We start from the raw sequence: 21,012 nt of genomic DNA, 5'->3' as shown, positions 1-21,012 counted from the left end.
AGCCACAGAATCTTGATTGTAGTACTGCATCAAAATCTGTCAGGGAGAAGTGGTTAGAGTATTGAGCACCTATTCACACAAGGCTATATGTTAGCCACATACATTGGAGTGACATATCTGAAAACGAGAGTTCAATGTCATGCCCCTAACACATTTTATCTGGGTTAAACAGCACTCTGCGTCACCTCCTGTCTGAAACACATTGTTGATTTATTAGCAACTGCTATTGTTGCCCTGGGCCTAGAATAGGTGCTCAATAAATGCTTATTTATTGATTGCCTTGGGGCATTTTTTTTAATGTCACTTTTCGAAAGGCAATGAATGGAGCATGCAGAAATAGTATCTGCACATAAGGAGCCTGCAGTTTTAATGGGACAAAGAATTTATGAACACAGGCTAAAGAAGAGGGAGTATGTCAAGTAGGTAATTAAAAGTAAAACATGATGGAGGGTACTGCAGGGCTTTGGGACATCATGTCCTTTCAGTGTCCTGTGTGGCAGGGTCAAGCCCTGCTTCTTTAAGGCATTTCTGAACAGCAGGATGTCGGGGTGATGTGGAGGTGGTGGGAATGTGTCTGCCTGGACTCTGACCCTGGAGTCTTTGTTTATCTGAAAGTATTCCTGCTTTTCTTTTTGGCTCTCAGGACTTCCTCTGCACGTGCGGGAGGGAGTTAAGCATAGATGGATGGGTAGATATCTGCTGAATTTGAAAACAAACCCTTGAAACTGGGGTGCCATGTGGGTCAGCATGCGCAAAGTCTTTGGGAATGAAAATCTATTATTTATTCTTTCAGAAAGCTTTTAGCTTTCAACATAATTTCTAAAATACAGTAGACTTCATTTCAAACCATTTGAAGAGAAATATTACTATTATTGTACTGGGGATGAGGTGGTGAGAGTAATAGATCGAGGTTCTTCTAAATTTCAGATCTTAAAGTCTTGATTCTAGGGAAAGGAAGAGAGGAGAAAGGGCGAACAGATGGTGGGAAGAGGGGACAATGATAAACAGCATAACTTCCCAGTGCCTGGCACCCTCTTTGCCTTCACAGGTGTAGAGGGCAGATCCATTCTCATGGCCACGTGTCTGCAGCCACAAGTTCTATGGAACCCGCCTCAAGGTTCCCTTTCAAAATTCCGAAATTTCAGAAAGATGGTGGGGCACTGATGGTTTCCCCAGCCTCGCTAAGCTTGACCTCATCTGGTTTCCATTGGCAAGCGAATGGAAAACTGCTTTTAGCAAGGCTTCACTGCAATAATCAATACGTCATAGTTGTAGCTATATTTAAACCTACAAGAACCGATTTCTAAGATCCCAGCAATTGCTATTGACATATAGGCTGGTTCCTTAAAAAAAAAAAAAAAATCCTTAAAAAATAATGACTCTAGATCTGGGGGTGGATGGATGAATGGAGGCTTTGTGGCCATGCATGCCTGTAGGTAACCGCCCTGTTCCACTAACATTATGATTTGAGAGGCACAGGAAGAATTCACAAAAATTCTAACAAGATTTGGGAATGAAATCCTTACAGGGGCATCTAGAAAAGGTTTTTCCAGATAATTTAGTTTTCAAGAGGGTGAGAGAAAGGAGTCAGTAACATTAAGAGTGGATACAGCCATACAAGGTGAATTTAAGCTCCTGATTTTCTTTTCAAACTGGGAATGAGTCATCATCGTCTTACCCACTCTTCATCCTTCTTGACTTCTCGTAAGGATCCCTTATCTAAGTACATAAGATGTATAGTAAGATGGAAGGCCCAAATTTGTTTTGTGCCAAGAGTATGGAAGAATTTTTTGAGGTACTGTTGATGGGCCAGTAAATGTTCTTCTTCTCAGCACAGCATCCCCTCCAGCTATCCTGCACAAACATGGGCTCAGTGCTGCTGCTCGGAGTGAATGGGAGCCACCAGGACGCCCGCTAGTATTATGAAAAGAGTTAAGTGAATCTCAAATCTCATCAAAACCCCAGTGTGACTACTAAGAATAGAAACGAAGTTAAGATCTCCATTAGTTGTATCATGTCTAAGGTGATGTCACAAGCAGTTTTTTCAGCATCTATAGAAGAATCACAGTAAGAACCTGGCTTTGTTTCCCCGGTGCTGTATTGTTCAGAGTAAACAAGCATCCCAAGTCCGTTTGGTGAAGTCGGCTACCATGGGGACTGCAGGACTCCACGTCAAGTAATCTGACGAGGTCTCTTAAAGCTGTCAAGTGAAGACCACACTGTGGCCTGGCAGTTCCTACCTCACTGTGGACATCCCAGGAAGCTACACGTGCTCTGCCTGTTTTTCTGTTTCCTTTCTCAAGGGCACCCCTGACCAGGCACAGAGTCCACCCAGTGTAGGCTAAGCAGCATATCTTCTACTGACAAATGTCAATAACAGAAGGACATTTCCTGAGGCATGATCAGCCAGCTAAAAAGAGTCATGATTGTGAGGAACAGGAGAAACCATGCTGAAGGCACCGGGCATGCCTCGCTCAGAGCATTGTGCTGTTCTTTGCCCCTCCACTCCCCACCCCTGGGATAAATGGGATTGACCGTGGGAACCAGAGGCAACCCAGGACTTTGTCAGGAGCTCTGCTGCTGTTTGCTTTCTGCTGATTTTCTTTCACTCCCTTCCACTGTAGTAGCAAAATTGGAGTTTTCCTCAGAGCTCTGGCTTTGTGCTTCAAGATTATTTTAGGACACAGTATGTAATTTTCATTGTCCCTTTTTATCATTTTAATATTCTTTCATGGATTTTTCAGAATGCTTAGATTTATTTTCTTTAAAATTGTTTTCCCTTGTAATGTTATTGCTTTTCAATTTCATTTTAACTTTTGACTTGTTAGTCTCCATAATACCTTCTACCTTTATATTTCTAATTTTGATTGCAATAATTCTACTCTTTAATTCCTTGTTCTCTGTATTTTATCCTTTCTACTTTTGTGGTCTAATTTTTTACTTTTCTAGATTTAAAAAAAAATCTATTTTAGTTTAACTTGTATTTATCCTATCTCTATTTATTTATGTATTTATGTAATTAATTTTTTTAGAGACGGGGCCTCACACTGTTTCAAAGGCTAGAGTGCAGTGGCATTATCATAGCATACTGCAACCTTGAATTCCTGGGCTCAAGCAGTCCTCCTGCCTCATCCTCCTGAGTAACTGGGACTACAGGTGCATCACCACATGCAGCTAATTTTTAAAAATTTTTGTAGAAACAGGGTCTCACTATGTTGCCCAAGTTCATCTCAAACTCCTGACCCCAAGATATCCCCCTGCCTTGGCCTCCCAAAGTGCTGAGATTACAGACATGAGTCACTGTACCCAGCCTCTATTTTAATTTTAAACATGTTTTGGCTTTCAGTCTTACTGTGGTTAATAAATTCTCTTACTTAAAATGTTTAATTGATGTTTTAAAACATTATTAATTAATCTTATTTGATTTATTTTCCCCTTGAATGACTACCCTTCCTTTTACTCTTTTTCTTCTTTTCTAATTTATTCACTTGGTGACATAATCTTAGGGGTCATACATAATTTAGGATTTTAGTTTTGGGATCACAAAGACCAGGCAGGAAAACACAAATATGTGATTTGGGTGAGATATAAGGCCATAGGGCACCGGCACCCACAGCAGCCTGCTGTGCCTGGAAGATCTAAATGAAGCAAAAACCCTTGAAGCAAATATCTCGGATAAAAGCAGGTGTTAATAGTGATTGTTTCTGAGTTGGATTATCATTTTTTTTGTGTATCTGCTCTTCCGTCTTTTCAAAGTCTTTTACAAATATATTGCTTTTGCAATAATGAGAGAAAATGTAAAGACAAAAATAAAAGTAAAAACAGGCTGGGTGCAGTGGCTCACGCCTGTAAATGCCAGCACTTTGGGAGGCTAAGGTGGGTGGATCACCTGAGGACCTGGTCAGGTCAGGTCAAGACCAGCCTGACCAGCATGGTGAAACCCCGTCTCTACTAAAAATACAAAAATTAGCTGGGCATGGTGGTGGGTGCCTATAACCCCAGCTACTTGGGAAGCTGAGGCAGCAAAATGTCTTGAACCTGGGAGGCAGAGGTTGCGGTGAGCTGAGATCGCAGCACTGCCCTCCAACTCTGGATGACAAAGTGAGACTCCATCTCAAAATAAAATAAAATAAAAGTAAAGACAAAAAACAACAATAAAAACTGTGCTTGCCAAAAATAAACCACATCTGTGACTGATGTGGCCTGCTGGCTCCAGCGTGTGACCTTAACTTATTTTCACAAGGGCAGGAGAGAAACCCACGTTGCAAAGAGGGGAAGCTGAGGCCATGCTCCCTATACTTCCCCTTCAGCCGCCCTTACCCTCTTCATCAAGCTCACACTTTTCAAGGACAGATCTCTACTTACCATGTCTGAAGCCTCCTATCCACAAAGTGGCTCACCAGTGAAACTGAAGGAGCACTTACTGCATTCCAGGGGCCATTACTTCTTCTAAGCACCTAGATTCGTTTTATTTAATAGATATGTAAGTCGTTTTTTGTTTTTTTTTTTTCCCTGAGTTTGCAGCCAGGAAGCTCAAAACAAAACAGGTGATCTGTCTTTAACTGTTATTCATAATGTCAGCCTTATTTCACAAATATCCAACCCACGTTTGTTCTTTGTGTGAATTCCTAAATTGTAATCCTGTTTTATTGAATATATTTCATGAGACACCTTAAATCTGTGCAATAATATAGGGTATAAATAAATTGACAAAATTCATATGGTCTGCCTCAGTTTACCCCTTCAGTCTAATTTCTGTATAACTCTTTCCACACTTTTCTCCTACCCCAACACACACACACACACACACACACACACACACACACACACACACACATCATATACATCCTTCTCCTGGGGCTATCTATCCAGAATCAGTAGTGAGCCGTACCTGAATTCACACATCGTCCTTAATGCCTTTGCATTTGGTATCAACTCTGTCTAAGGTTGGCTCTTTGCTTGGCCTTACTGATTCCTACTCACACTTGAGGTGTGAACTGCAAATGTTCTCCTGGAGAAGACTTCTTCAATCAGTTTTCCTCTGTTCTGCCTTTCTGCTGAGGACGCTTCTCCCTGCTGTTGTAGAACCTCCTAGAATAGTGTATATTTGAACTGTAATAGTCTGTTTGCTTCACTTGATCTTCTCCACTGAATCGCAAGTTCCTTGGTGGCTGAGACTCTTTATTTTTTGAACGTTTCCATTAAGTGCAAATAAAATGCTCCCTGGACACTTGTCCACATTGAAGTGAGTGAGAAAATATGAAACAGAAACCAGTGAGAACACTTTTAGGGGCATGGGCCTGTTGGGTGAATTAATACATCCGAGGTAGATTTTGATTGAGTCATCTAATCATGCATCAATGTCAATGAATGACACAGCCTAAAATGACTTGGTTTCCCCTGGAGAGCAAGGTTTTGCTCTATTAATATCTGTCAGGGTCAATCATTTGGGTTGGTACAGATTGATCTCATTTTAAGTTTTGTAGAGAGATAGAGTTCTGGTTTTCGGATTCTCATAAGCAAACCTCGGCACAGACATATTTTTGACTGTGGCATTTCTATGTTTGCATTTATACAGCACCCGATAAATTTCCTTAGCATTCACCATAAAACTCCAGATGTTTTCCTTCAAATTTACTCTTTCTCCAGACTATGCTGTCTGTAATAACATCCTCCTTTTCCTTCCCAGAAGCTTGAAACCTTGAAATAATCTCTGACATTTTAATCTCCTTCTCCTCTTACTTTCCGGTCAATGATCAACTCCCCTGGGTACTATCCCTGAGACATGGCCCACTCTGCTCTTTTCTTTACCTTCTCCTTGCCACTTTCTCAGTTGAAGCCTTAATTATATCTGCTACTTATCTGAGAACTTTATAACTCATCTTCTTGCCTCCTTTCTCCTCTCCAACGCACTGTTCCACTGTTCGTGGATAATAGAAATCTTCACAAAGTACACAGCAGCTCTGCATTTCGTTCTTTTCCCCAGAGAGCTGAGCCTAACCCAAGGCTGTAACACACTTCGGTGAACTGATTAAACTGCCTTCAGGGCCTTCCTGTGGTCTATGCAATCATGCCAGAATTTCCTAGCAAGACATTCATGACCCTACAGAGTGAAGTCCTAGCCTCTTCTTCCAGCTTCCCTGCAACTTTCTTCAGCATTCCCCCAGCTCACCAGCTTCTCACCAACTATAGCATTTCCAACCCTGCAGTGCCCTTCTCCAGCTGTCTCTACTTGTAAAAATGACAACTACCCTTTGAGGTTCTACTTTAATGTCACCTCTCCCATGCTTCTACTTGATTAGATGTATCGTCCCTCTGTGTGATACCCTGTTGGAATTTAATTTACCATCTACTTCTTTTCTAGATACCACTACATTTTTTCTTTCTTTCTTTCTTTCTTTCTTTCTTTCCTTCTTTCTTTCTTTCTTTCTTTCTTTCTTTCTTTCTTTCTTTCTTTCTTTCTTTCTTTCTTTCTTTCTTTCTTTTTCTCTTTCTTTCTTTCTTTCTTTCTTTCTTTCTTTCTTTCTTTCTTTCTTTCTTTCTTTCCCTTCCTTCCTTCTTTTTTTTTTTTTTTTTTAATGAAGTCTCGCTTTGTTGCCAGGCTGGAGTGCTGTGGCGTGATCTCGGCTCACTGCAACCTCTGACTCCCTGGTTCAAGTAATTCTCCTGCCTCAGCCCCCCAAGTAGCTGGGATTACAGACATGCATCACCATGCCCAGCTAATTTTTGTACTTTTAGTAGAGACAGAGTTTCACCATGTTGACCAGGATGGTCTCGATCTCCTGATCTCATGATCCACTGCCTCAGTCTCCCAAAGTGTTCAGATTACAGGCATGAGCCACTGCGCCTAGCCAATCCCTCTACATTTTTTTCTTGACTCATGAGTATTGCTTTTGACTACCTGCCTGGGTTTTCCTTTCCATGCTGTGGGGTTCTCCTTAATGGCAGGAAGAAACATTGTACTTAGCTTGGCTTCAACCAGGGCCTCTTACGACTTGTCTTTTTATTAATAAAGCTTCATTATCTTTATTAATAAAGATAATGGGTACTGAGGGTTAGTGGACCTGACATGGGGATCGCAAAGTTGAATGAAACACAGTCCTTTCTACAAAGAATGACTCAGACTGGGAACTAAGGCAACCTCAGGAAGTGTTCTTGGATTTGTAAAAATAAACACCCTCTGTGACCCCAGGCAAGTCATTTAACTTCTGGTGTCTCAGATGAGTCATCTGTCAAATATCCTTTCTTCAAGGGCTTTCCTAAGAAAAAATAAAATTTTAAAAACACCTAAATCTGTTAAGATCTTTACATTTTATAGGAAAAGCCATGGCATAAATAACCCACATGTATTTGGGCTTAGAATATTTGAACCAGCAAAAACCCCAGGGCCTGATGGTCGAGGAGAATGTCTGATAATGAAGGCAAGCCTTTCAGGTAGCATCACTCTGGGAGTTATTTTCTTCCTGCCAAAAGCCTGGGTGGCTTACATAACTCTACCTCACCACAGCACAGAGATAAAAGCCAATCCCAGGCAACTGCAGCAGGTAATTTTGCAGAGCACGCTTTGCAAGAGAGTGTTTACATTTCTTTTAGGAGCAAATTAGGAACAGTAATAACCCAAGCAATAAATGAAGACACTGTAGTTTAATATAACTGAATTTGCAGCAATAGCTATTCAATTTTTGTAATAATATGAAAACAAGGTACATATGGATCTGAAAGCATGATAGGTCCCAGACAAGGATGAACAAACTGGGGGAGGGTCTATATGTTACATCAGACTATAGGGTTTGATTTCTTTTAATTCCTTATTGGAAAACATAGGCTTATCCTATACATTATTTACTGTTTGTTCAAATAAGTGCAACGCATTTTAGTTCCCCTCATAAGCTTTGGTTCAGTCATTTCCAGATAACTCTCTTGGTTGTTTGTAAAGTACTGACTTAAAATAAATTTCCTTCAGGTGCTGAAGGGAACGGATCTTATACATCAAATCTTATACATCAACAAGTACAGTCCAAAGAGGGAAGGATGAAGAAGAGGAATAATTAAAACTCACTGAACACTGGCAATTATTCACCTATTTTACACTCATTTTATATAAGGGAAATGGGGGCTCAGAGACATTTAGTTACTTTCCTAAGTAAACTGTGGACCTGGAATTTAATCCTAATTAGTTTAATTCAAGAGCTCATGGTGGGCCGGGCCGGTGGCTCACGCCTGTAATCCCAGCACTTTGGGAGGCCGAGGCGGGCGGATCACGAGGTCAGGAGATCGAGACCACAGTGAAACCCCGTCTCTACTAAAAATACAAAAAAAATTAGCCGGGCATGGTGGCGGCGCCTGTAGTCCCAGCTACTCGGGAGGCTGAGGCAGGAGAATGGTGGGAACCCAGGAGGCGGAGCTTGCAGTGAGCCGAGATCGCGCCACTGCACTCCAGCCTGGGAGACAGAGCAAGACTCCGTCTCAAAAAAAAAAAAAAAAAAAAAAAAAAAAAAAAAAAAAAAGAGCTCATGGTCTTTATATCCCATCCCGCTGCCTCCCAAGGTTCTAGGGTCCAAGGTAAGTGGACGATAAGTGGTGTCTAATTAAGGCCTGTGCCTATCTTGCTGTAACACATTCAGCAGGCAGGTAACTTCAGATCCAGGCACCTCCCTGCACCCACCCCAGCCAGGCCAGGATTGTGTGTCTGTTGGATGAGAGTCAGGAGAGACTGATCAGTATCTAGTGGGGAAGCAGGGGCAGTGTGGGAGTAGGCAGCCTGCATGGACCAATGTGCCTGGAGTGACACAACTGTCACTGGGGACACCTCCAGTCTTCCTAATGCTGTCCCCATCAGCTTCATGTCTGATGTGGTTTGGTTCTGTGTCCCCACCCAAATCTGATGTTAAATTGTAATCGCCACATATCAGAGGAGGGACCTGGTGGCAGGTGATTGGATTGTGGGGGCAGATTTCTCCCTTGCTGTTCTCACGACAGTGAGTGTGTTCTCATGAGATCTGATGGTTTAAAAGTGTGTGGCACTTTTCCCTTCTTTCTCTCTCTGCTGCTCTGCCACGGTAAGACATGCTTGCTTCCCCTTTGTCTTCTGCCATGATTGTAAGTTTCCTGAGGCCTCCCAGCCATGCTTCCTGTTAAGCAATTAAACCTCTTTTCTTCATAAGTTACCAAGTCTCAGGTAGTTCTTTATAGCAGCGTGAGAACGAACTAATACAGTGGCTTCATGGGGGATGGAAGCCTGTTCTCCATATGCTCACCATGGGAATATCTAAGCCTGATGCCTTGGAGCCCTCTGTCTTTGAGTGCTATTTAGATTGCTTGGATATTAGTAATTCCTATGATATCATGAAAACTCATTCAACAAATATTAGCTCTATGCCTAGTAAGTCTTAGGCACTAGGGATTCAAGATGAATAAGAACCAGTCTCTGGCCTCAAAGAATTCCCTGTCTGGTGGAGGACAATGAATTAACTGTGGCAATACAGCCATGTGAAGGAGTGCAGGGAGAGTACAGAGGCTGGGTAGGTAACTGTGCCCAGGAAGGCTACAGAGAGGTGAATTTGAGCTGCATTGTGAAAGTTGAGCTTCTCAGGTGAGGAAAGGAAAGAGGGGTATTCAGATAGAAAAGTCCAGGTCACGTAAGAAGAATGCTAGTGGTGCAGCATGCTTCAGGAAATCTGGTAGCTGGATTATTTTGAAGGGCTTCATTTGACTTATCCTGTAGACAGTGGGAGACTCTGATGGTTTTTGAGCAGCATAGAGATGCGATCAGATCTACATTTTAAAAACTGCTCATAAAATAGTGTGAAGACACAGTGAAGGAAAAACCAAGGGAAGTGTGTTAGAAATATTGTCACAGCACAAAAAGAGATGGTGGTGAACTCAGCTTGGGTTGCGGCAATGGGAAAGGAGAGGCAGGGATAGATTTAAGAGAAGTATTGGCCATGTGCTTGTCAGAATATTGTGTGCACATTGCTCTGCTGTCTTACTTAGCAAGAATAGCAACTTCTAGGGCCCTCCAGGTTCACTGGAAAAACAGCTTGTCTATGAAAATATCAGTGAGTCTTGGCTGGGTTACCTTGAGGGAAAAACACAATTTCTCTGTGCCTTATCTATAAAATGGGCAACAGACCACACATCCAATAGATGTTATGAAGGTTAAATACAACAAATACAGCATACTGCACGTACAGCATTCTCAATAAATGTTTGTTACTTTTACCTTCTCATAATTTTCCTCACCTCAAAATAAAGTTAACATCAATATACTGCCTTGCTCTCATGAGATAATTGGGTTAATATTAACACTTAAAATATAGTTAGTCATGTTTCCAGCAAATATTTTATTCTTGTGAGATGTGGATATGGATATGTATGTACTTATTTCACTCTATGTCAAGATGGAAATAAATGCTATCCTTCAAAAGAAAGCTAGGGTAAGTGAAGTATGTTTATAAAGATTTATATATGGAGCTACATTAATTCTTCAGAACTGAGGTATTTGTAATCATTATTTTACTTCATTCTGAGAACAAGTACAAATGAGCATGTCAAAAATGATGACAGTTATTATGCTTTTATAATTTGATTTCTTACATATTCTAATTATATTCTTTTAATTAGTAACCACTCTTTGTTCTTTCTCTTCCGCAAAGTGAGATTGAACTCAGTTCCTAATGCAAAGCAGTTTGTAATTTTTATGTAAGATGACATGCTATTAAGTAAAAAGAATGACAATTGTTTTTCCACTAAAGACTTAGTGATGACAAAAGAGAATTAAGCAAATCACTGAGGGAATAACTAATTTATTAAGTGTCTTGAAAAAGTCACTGTGTCATCACTATCAGATTCTAATTAAGAGGACGCCCAAGCTGCTTACATTTTGACTTTAGAAATATATCCAAGATTTTGACCTAGCAAAGAACAAAGATGGCACAATTCAAGAGGTTTTAAAAATAGTTGTGAAGCATATTCTTATTAGGAGTATGCCTGAGAGCTGTTCAGTTATGGTAATGCTAGACAGCTGCATCTCACTGCCCTGTGGGCCCCGGACTGGCTGCACTACCCTCTGTATGCACGGGATTTCACAGAACACTGACGGTCACTTGCATCGCCAGAATTCTATTGACCACAGTACCTTGTCACCAGTTTTCCTGCTGCTAGATTTTATTTTACTATACTTCAGTATAATACCAGCATTGTATATCAGCTTGGTCAAATGTTTACAGAAAAAAAGTGCAGAGGGGGTAGTAATGGAGTCTGGAGTAGTTACAGGTATCTAGTCTCTGTGGTTCCGTTTTACAGGCTATGCATGGGTCTGCTTATACATTAGAAAGATCCAAAAATGTTTATTTTGGAGATATCAGGTTTGCAATTTGTCTTCAAGTGGTTCAGTGAAAAAATTAATGGGGAGGCCTGGCGCAGTGGCTCACGCCTGTAATCCTAGCACTTTGGGAGGCCGAGGCGGGCAGATCACGAGGTCAGGAGATTGAGACCATCCTGGCTAACATAGTGAAACCCCGTCTCTACTAAAAATACAAAAAATTATCTGGGCGTGGTGGCGGGCACCTGTAGTCCCAGCTACTCGGGAGGCTGAGGCAGGAGAATGGCGTGAACCCGGGAGGCGGAGCTTGCAGTGAGCTGAGATTGCACCACTGCACCCCAGCCTGGGTGACAGAGTGAGACTCCATCTCAAAAAAAAAAAAAAAAAAAAATTATGGAGAGAGAGAGAGACTGATGGAGCAAATGTGGCAGTGTGTAATTGGATAAAGGTATATGGGTGTTCCTTGTACCACTCTTTCAATTTTTCTTTACATTGGAAAATTTTCAATATAAAAAATAAGGAAAAGCTCCCCCAAATTTCTTTTCTTTTCTTTTCTTTCTCTTTCTCTCTTTCTTTCTTTTTTTCAGAGTCTCACTCTGTCACACAGGCTGGATTGCAATGGCATGAGCATGGCTCACTGCAGCCTCCAACTCCTAGGCTGAAGTGACACTCCTGCCTCAGCCTCCTTCTGAGTGGCTGGGACTACAGGCATATGCCACCACTCTTGGCTAATTATTTTATTTTTTGCAAAGATGGGAATCTCACTATATTGCCCAGGCTGGTCTCAAATTCCTGACCTCAAGCAATTCTCCTGCCTTGGCCTCCCAAATTGCTGGGATTACAGGTGTGAGCCACTGCACATGGCCCAGAAACTTTTTAAAAGGTACAATGATAAAGAACTTTTAAAAAAGATTTACCAATAGTTGAAGGGCAATAAAATTTGTGACTGCAATAAAGGTCCATAAATACAGCAAAGGTGACCTTGCTTAAAAAATTTTAAGAAACGAAACTTTCTCTTTATTATGTTAACTATGGTTCCTATTGGCTTATTTTTTCCTTAAATAATTAACAGATTTTATTTTTTAGTAATTTAATATTTATAGAATAATTGAGCAGATAGTACGTAGAGTTCCAGGTACTCACCATCTTTTTTCTTTTTTTGAGACGAAGTCTTGCTCTTGTCCCTCAGGCTGGAGTGCAACGGCGCGATCTCAGCTTACTACAACCTCCGCCTCCCGGATTCAAGCGATTCTCCTGCCTCAGCCTCCTGAGATTACAGGCACCTGCCACCACACCCAGCTAATGTTTCTATTTTTAGTAGAGACAGCGTTTCACCATGCTGGCCAGGCTGGTCTCGAACTCCTGACCTCAGGTGATCCACCAGCTTCAGCCTCCCAAAGTGCTGAGATTACAGGCGTGAGCTACCGTGCCCGGCCGGTACTCACCATCTTCTTTACTCTTTCCCCTATTATTATCTTACATTAACATGGTACATTTGTTTACAATTAATGAACCATTGATGCTTTTTGATAATTATTATACTTTAAGTTCTAGGGTACATGGGCACAACGTGCAGGTTTGTTACATAGGTATACATGTGCCATGTTGGTTTGCTGCACCCATCAACTCATCATTTACATTAGGTATTTCTCCCAGTGCTATCCCTCCCCCAGCCCCCCACCCCCCGACAGGCCCTGGTGTGTGATGTTCCCCATCCTGTGTCCATGTGTTCTTGTTACTCACCTCCCACCTATGAGTGAGAACATGTGGTGGTTTTCTCTCCTTGTGATAGTTTGCTGAGAATGATGGTTTCCAGCTTCATCCATGTCCCTGCAAAGGACATGAACTCATCATTTTTTACAGCTGCATAGTATTCCATGGTGTATATGTGTCTCATTTTCTTAATCCAGTCTATCATTGACGGACATTTGGGTTGGTTCCAAGTCTTTGCTATTGTGAATAGTGCCGCAATAAACATACATGTGCATGTGTCTTTATAGTAGCATGATTTATAATCCTTTGGGTATATACCCAGTAATGGGATCGCTTGGTCAAAAGGTATTTCTAGTTCTAGATCCTTGAGGAATTGCCACACTGTCTTCCACAATGGATGAACAAATTTACACTCCCACCAACAGTGTAAAAGCGTTCCTATTTCTCCACATCCTCTCCGGTATCTGTTTTTTCCTGACTTTTTAATGATTGCCATTCTAACTGGTGTAAGATGGTATCTCATTGTGGTTTCGCTCTGTCTCCCAGGCTGGAGTGCAATGGTGCCATCTCGGCTCACTGCAACCTCCGCCTCCTAGATTCAAGCAATTCTCCTGCCTCAGCCTCTTGAGTAGCTGGGATTACAGGCACATGCAACCACACCTGGATAATTTTTGTATTTTTAGTAGAGACAGGGTTTCACCATGTTGGTCAGGCTGGTCTCGAACTCCTGACCTTGTGATCCGCCTGCCTTGGCCTCCCAAAGTGCTGCGATTATAGGCATGAGCCACTGCAACTGGCCTGATGCTTTTTTAATAACAAAACCCCACAGTTTACATTAGGGTTCACTCTTTGTGTTGTATATTCTCTGGCTTTTGACAAATGTATGACGTGTAGCCACCATTACAGGATTGTACAGAATAGTTGCTCTGCCCTAACCCTCCCCTCCCCCGCTGACTCCTAGCACTCCCTGATGTTTTTACTGTCTTCACATATTTGCGTTTTTCAGAATGCATATACTTAGAATCATACAGTCTGTAGCCTTCTCAGACTGACTTTTCTCATTTAGCTATATGCATTTAAGTTTCTTCCATGTCTTTTTATGGCTAGATAGCTCATTTATTTTTATCATGGAATAACATTCCATTGCATGGATGTACTGCAGTTTGTTTATTCATTCACCTTGCCAGGGACATCTTTGATTCTTCCAGGGTCTCGTGATTATGAATAAACATTCAGGTACAATGTTTTGTGTGGACATGTTTTCAACACAATTGGGTAAATATCTAGGAGTGTGATGGCTGGATTGAATTGTGAGACTATGCTTAGCTTTGTGAGAAACTGCCAGACTGTCTTCTAAAGTGGTCACACCATTTTTCATTCCCATCAGGAATGGATGGGCATTCCTGTTGTTCTGTATCCTTGCCAGTATTTGGTATCCTTAGGTTTTCTTTTTGTTGTTGTCGCTGCTATCTTTTTTATTTTAGCCATCCTAGTAGGTATGTCATGGTATTTCATTGTTGTTTTAATTTGCAATTCCTTAATGACATATGATATTGAGCATATGTTTATTTGCCATCTGGGTATTGTCATCTCTACTTTAGTGAGGTGTCTGTTTAGATCTTTTGCTCACTTGAAAATTGGATTGTTTTTTAATTGACACCTGAGTGGCCTTTTTGAAAAAGTGGGTCTTATGAATAAATAGAGTGAGGGCTCAATCATGAATTCATTTATTCAGCAACTACATCAGGCACTGCTATTCTCATACCCAAGGTCTGCATTCCTCTTTTCCATTACTAACAAAACTCTAATATTCCTCCAGCCAATGCCCCAGCTTTAAATACTTAGCATTTCGGACTTCTTTGCAGCTAAAGGTGGTCATGTGACATGTGGCGGGCCAATAAAACGCAAGCAGAAGGTGCTGGGTAAAGCTTCCCAGGAAGATGCAGACCCAACTGGGCAGGCACTGCTTTGATCTTTTGCCCTTTACCCAACCCCCTACTATTTTCCTGAATGTGATGCAATGCTTAGAAGGGAAGCAGGTATCCTGTGAGGACGAAGACAGAGATCACGTGACAAGGATAGCAGAACCAATGGCTAGAAAGAGCCTGAGACACAATGACACCATAGAAGAGATATTACAGAAGCCCTGTGGCTGTCTCCAGGTTTCTGGTTTTGTGGTAAGAAGCACCCCTATTTGGTAGGCACTTTTAGTCAAGATCCTGTTACAGTCCAATTCACTCCCTGATGCAGCAACATTTTTCAAGCACTTATTAAGGATGAGGCACTTACTATTGGTGGGCTCTAATCGTCTAACAAGACTGCTCTAAGCAATTTTTATTTAAAGGACTGATTCACACAAGACCATATTTGAAATAATTTATATTATGAACCACAACACTAGGAATAGAATTATATTTACCACATGCTCAGTACTGTAGTAGGCATTACAAAAGGAGGAAAGAGGACTGTAAAATAAGGGCCTTATCCTCATGGAACTGATGATCTAATTAGAGAGATAAGACTGACCTATACGAAACAAACCTGAACACTTTGCGATGATGTGATTAAGGGCTAACAGTGAGTGCAAACTAAGTGTAGCAGTAGTTTATAAAGCTAGGGTCACCGAAGAGGGAAGCAGCCAGGGGAATATGATTAGCAACCTTGAAAACACTCTGGGTATCTATACCTTCATATTTTTGAGTTCTAAATTAATGACCTAAATATAGACATGGAAGCTATTCCCCTGGGTAAGTGAAGATGAATTAAGGAAAGTCATTTTAATTTGAATGCCAATTTAGCTTTCAATTCAGCAGAAATTTATCACTCTAGTATCAATATTTAAAATACTGGATCATTGTAATTATTCACCAAAATCCTGTTTACCTTGTTAATTACCAGCAATTTTTTTTTTTTATGATGGCACGTTATGGACACTGAATATACTTCATCTTTAAAAAGAGCTTTTAAAATCCCTCCTTTGGAAGTAATGCAGGTTAACAGATTAGACATTTTATGAAGAGGGGTGCATGATTTTCTACTGCATTTCTGGTGTTGCAAACTTTGGTGAAATTATCAACTGCTATTCATTTTTTCCAACTTTTAGTTGTCTCTAGCTAGAACAGATGTTGATCGTTATTACACATCTGTAAAGACAAGAGCAAATCAACTTGAATTAGTGTTTCTTAAACTATTTATTGGAATTTAAAATTTTTTCCTAAGTTTTTCAATTTAGTGGTCCTATTGGTAAATAAAAAGAATAAAGGCATGCAAATTAAAATAAAGAAAGCATTTCTATTTGATGTTTTTAAATCCCTTTCCTTTGTGATCTAGAACATACTTGGCTTTTTTTTATCTTTTCTTCTCTTCCTTTCCTTTCTTCCTCTTTTCTTTTTCTTAAGTTTGTTTATGCCTCAGTCATCTGGTCGCACGTGGCTATGTTCCACTGTGCCAGGACTTATGCTGGCAGTTTCAGGGATATCTTATTTTTAATAAGTATTGTGGATTTCCTCACATCTAGGGTGGAGAGAGCTTGGAGATAGGGTGATAAAAACAGAAGAATCTGTGTAGAGGGAGATGGGAAGATTTTAAAGGCAGAATGCTAACGAATTTGAGCAGGGCATAAAACCAACCCATGACAGGGCTACAGTCCCCTCAGGGTTGCCTGAAGCCTCAGTCCTGTAGGACGTCTGACACCTTACAGGTAGAGGACCTCTGTGCAGGAGCCCTCAACACCCAGGGAGGATTAGGATACAAGCGCAAACTCAAAGGTACTGCAATGGGCATCTAGCAACCAGAGGTGATATAAGGGTCTTTTGGCCCGAGGTATCCCCACCTTGCTTCGCTGGAAAGGACGCTGCCTAAGCCTCATCCGGAGCGGGGGGCGGAGGACGAAGGGTGAGAGCCACCGCCTCCGCAATCCCCCGCCCCTCGGCACCGACGCTCCGCGCGCTCGCCGGCTCCCTATTGGCCGAGGCGCTCGCCAATCCTGGTGAAGCGGCCCCGTGAGTGGGCCCTGGTTGGTGGAGCCGGCACTGAGCCCCCCTCCTGCTCCGGCCGAGCCCCCCCGCAGGGAGGGGGCGTGGCCGCGGCCGTGGACGGGCCGGAGGCGGCGTCGCTCGCGCCGCTGCGTGCGGTGTGGTGCGAGGCGGGTGCGCCGGGCGGCCGCGGCGCGGCGGGACCATGGAGCTCGGATCGCAGCCCTGGCGCCGGCGGCGGGACCGCGGACCGGTGAGTGAGGGCTGCGGCCGGCTCGGCTCTCCGCTGTAGCCTGCTCTGGCCCTTTCCGCTCCGGGCCGGGCGGCTGCCGGGGGAGGGGCGGCCCCATGGCCAACTGAAGTTGCTGCATCGCCGCGCGCTCCGGCCGGGCGGCGGGGCCCACTGCGGGCTGCGGCGCCGCCTCGCGCCTATGTCCGCAGTCCGGCCGCATCCTCCCGGCTGGCTCCCGCGCCGGCAGGGGGCTTCTCGCCGTCACGGCGCGCCGGGCGGCCCTTCCCTCCCGCGCCTCCGGGCCTCCGGCCCCTAGCCGTCCGGTGCGCGCTCCCTGGACGCGGGGCAACAGCCCGCCCTCCCCGCCGCAAGTGGCGCCCGGGCCTCCGCTCGCGCCCCACGCACGACGCCCCGGGCCGCCCCGCGCCGCCCGGCGTCCGGGACCTTCGCATCCCTTCAGTGTCTGCGCGCCCTCGCTGGGTCTGGTCCAGCTCCGCGTGCTCCCCGCCCCCAGGATCCGGCCCTCCCCGCCCTGGCCTGCGCCCTCTTGGTGCCCGCGTGCGTGTCGGTTGCGGGCGCCCTCTCCCTCGAGGCTGCGGGGCCGCGTGGTTCCCGGCCTCAGAGGCCAGGCTGGACTCTTGGAGCGCAGAGGAGAAGGTGGGGCGGCTCGCGAGTGCGGGGGACCGCGCGCCCGGAGCCACGGCGCCGGGGGGATCACTCCCGGGGGACTTCACCCCCGCGCCGGGGCTTTATCGAGGGCAGAATCTTCCTCTCGGTTTGTGCTCCTGACGGGCAATGGCGATTGCTTCTTGATTTGGCCCCTCTGCAAGGGAGAGTTCCCTGGTGGCGACGAGAGTTCTTAATTATTCAGAAACTATGTGATGGGTTTAGGGATGAATGGGAGCATCATAGGAATGCTTTCTCATTTTAAGGTTAATGTTTAAATTGGCGGTTTACTTCCAGGAACAGTCTGAATTCTTTTTGAAGACTGCTTTTCGCAGCTCTTCAAATTAAATGCATAACAGCATGGTATTTTAAGATTCAGAGTCTACTTTTTATTAGGGGGAGAGGATAGCTATTTGAAATATTTTGCATCTTAAAAATAAGGTTTATCTAAAACTTAAAATGCGACTCTATCGAAACTAAGTTCAAAGTATTGTAATTGACTAATCTTTCTATTGCCTCTAGGGCAAATTCTATTGCTTCTTTTTATATGTGCTTTACCCAACTCTCCTTTTCTAGCACTTAAACAATGCAGTGGTTCTTTAAAGCTAGTTCTTTTATCTGCTTGAGAGGTTAAACAAAAGAAAGCTGGGTTTGACCTTTCCCAAAGGCGTTCTCATTGTGTCCTCTCCTGCTCCCTTCTCCCAGGGTTCTAATGACTTCAGTGTAATACTCATTTTTCTTCATCTTGAAATATTTTCTTAGTTAATATTCACAAAAGCTGTGTCTTTTAGCATGTTTAAAGATTGGAAAGTTTGGTCAACTATGTATATTTACCTTCCAACCTGTGCTTATTCTAGAACTATCTACACATAGAAATTGTTCTTGCATTTCCAGTTGCTGACATGAAGTTGCTTAATAGCATTTTTTTTTTAAAATCTGTTTGCTTTGAAATTTACAACCTGATAGTTAATGATGTGCCTCACTGTCTTCAACAATTATGAAAATAAAGGTGGAACACAATTTGCTAAGTGGTCATGCCAACATTGTAGCCTCCTATCTCTTGTCAGTGTGTCTTTGTAGTCACACGTTACAGTTCCCATAGAAACATGTGTATGGCAGATAACCTTTTAGTTATTGGGATGTTTTGATTAAAACAGTTGCGTTATAACGCAAGTATTAAATGGATTGTCCCTACTCATGGGCTAGTACTGGTGATCGTCTTTGGAATTTCAAGGAGTTTCTTTGAAGAGTACTCACAGATGGTTTTTCACTTGGGGTGGCTCTCCATTGCTGTAGACCTTGAATCTCTTTTTCTTTTCTTTCTTTTTTTTTCTTTTTTTTGAGACAGAGTCTCGCTCTTGTCTCCCAGGCTGGCATGCAATGGTGTGATCTCCGCTCACTGCAACCTCTGCCTCCCGGGTTCAAGCGATTCTCCTGCTTCAGACTCCTGAGTAGCTGGGATTACAGGCGCCCGCCATCACGCCTGGCTTATTTTTGTACTTTTAGTAGAGATGGGGTTTCGCCATGTTGGCCAGACTGGTGTCGAACTCCTGACCTCAGGTGATCCTTCCACCTCGGCCTCCCAAAGTGCTGGGATTATGGGCGTGAGCCACCGCTCCCAGCCGAATCTCTCAACTTCTCAGTCCGTTTTTTTAAGGGCCCTGTTTCTTTCAAGTCAGGCTTTTTTTGGCTTTGCTCTTGGGCATGTGGAACCAAATGCTTCTGACAGCCCCACACATTCTTCTTCAGGGCTGGTTCTTTCCCTGTGACTTGACTTTATGCTGGTAATACAGAAATATTTTATACCAGTAACATAAATAATGTACGTTATAAAATAAACAATATCAACATAGAGATTTATAGAGGTAAAAAATCTTAAGGTTTCTTTTTCTCTTCTTATCGTCCTATTCCTATTTCTTTCTTCAGAGGTTACCATAATACAGGGTGTATCCTTCTGGATTTTTTTCCATTTAACACTGTAGATGAAATATATAACCCTGTATATTAAAAAACCATTTCATGAATGCCTACTAAGTATCAGACACTATTTTAATCACTAGGGTTGCAAAAATAAGAGACAGGCACTTTCAAGATGTTCATCGTCTACCAGGACAGGCAATTACAGTGCAGTGTGATAAGTACCATGATAGAGTCAGTAATCAGTGAGGGATGCGGGAGCCTCACGCATGACCTAATCCATTCATTCACTTGCTTTATTCATTCAGTGCACTTCAGAGTTTTAATATATGCTGGGGATATGGAGATAAACAGGACAGATACCTCTGTCAGCCCCTGATGAGCTTGCTGTGCAGTTCAGTCTCAAAGAGTTTTAACCATTGGTTACAATGTGCTGTATGATATGGGATCTGAAAGGGGCCAGCAACAAGAGCTCAGAGGAGGACCATAAACCCAAGCTTAGGGACATTCAGAGAGACAGGAAAGCCTCTCAGAGGAAGCACCGTGAGAAGGAATTGGTCAAAGTCTGGGTTGAGGAGAGAGTGTCCAGAGAGATGATTAGGGAGGTGATGCACTGGAGCAGCCACAAACCCCAGGAGTTCAGTCCAGTGGGGGTGGTTGTGGGCAAGGGCAGGGAAGTGGCAGAAAGTGAAGGAGGAGAAGTAATGAGAGACTGTGCCATGTGGGGTCTTGTGATTCCTGTTGTGTGGAGTTCGGAGTCCTCTGTGGGCAATAGGAAATGGTTGAAGAATTCTAAGCAAAAGAGGGACACGGTCAGATTTGCCCTTTGGAGAATGGATTAGAAGAGGGAAGGCTGGAAGCAGGGAAATTTGAGGTCGAATTGCTGGGATTTGGTCATTGGTCGTGTGTGTATGTGGCGGGGGAGTTGGGGGAGAGAGGAGTTCAGGGCAGTGCCCAGCTCTGGCTGGGTGGTTGGGTGATGGCACTGTCCTTAGGTGGGGACAGCAGCATCCTTTTTGGGGAAAAGATGATGGGTCACACTTGACTGGGTTTAGTTTCAGGTGCCGAGGGGACATCGTATTCAGTTGGCTGCACTAGGTATCCAGATATCAGGAGTTGTCTGGATTAGAGAGACGCATCTGAGAGCTATTAGCTGTCCCAAACTGTCCCAGTTTGAGATTTTCCCA

At 43.3% G+C, this 21,012-nt stretch overlaps 1 protein-coding gene across 1 annotated transcript in view; it reads left to right on the top strand.

Moving 5' to 3' along the window:
- Positions 1-17,238: 17,238 nt before the first annotated feature.
- LOC105490219 (WASP family member 3) overlaps positions 17,239-21,012 on the top strand; it is a 132,947-nt gene continuing 129,173 nt past the window's right edge. Inside the window, exon 1 of the mRNA XM_011755632.3 lies at positions 17,239-17,263. The gene's annotated coding sequence lies outside the window, so the exon portion shown is untranslated. The remainder of the gene's footprint in view (positions 17,264-21,012) is intronic.

Source organism: Macaca nemestrina, chromosome 16, assembly GCF_043159975.1.
Source record: "Macaca nemestrina isolate mMacNem1 chromosome 16, mMacNem.hap1, whole genome shotgun sequence".
In the NCBI taxonomy this organism is placed as follows: Eukaryota; Metazoa; Chordata; class Mammalia; order Primates; family Cercopithecidae; genus Macaca; species Macaca nemestrina.
The sequence above is the reverse complement of the archived record's forward strand: the minus strand, read 5'-3'. Positions and strand labels throughout refer to the sequence as shown.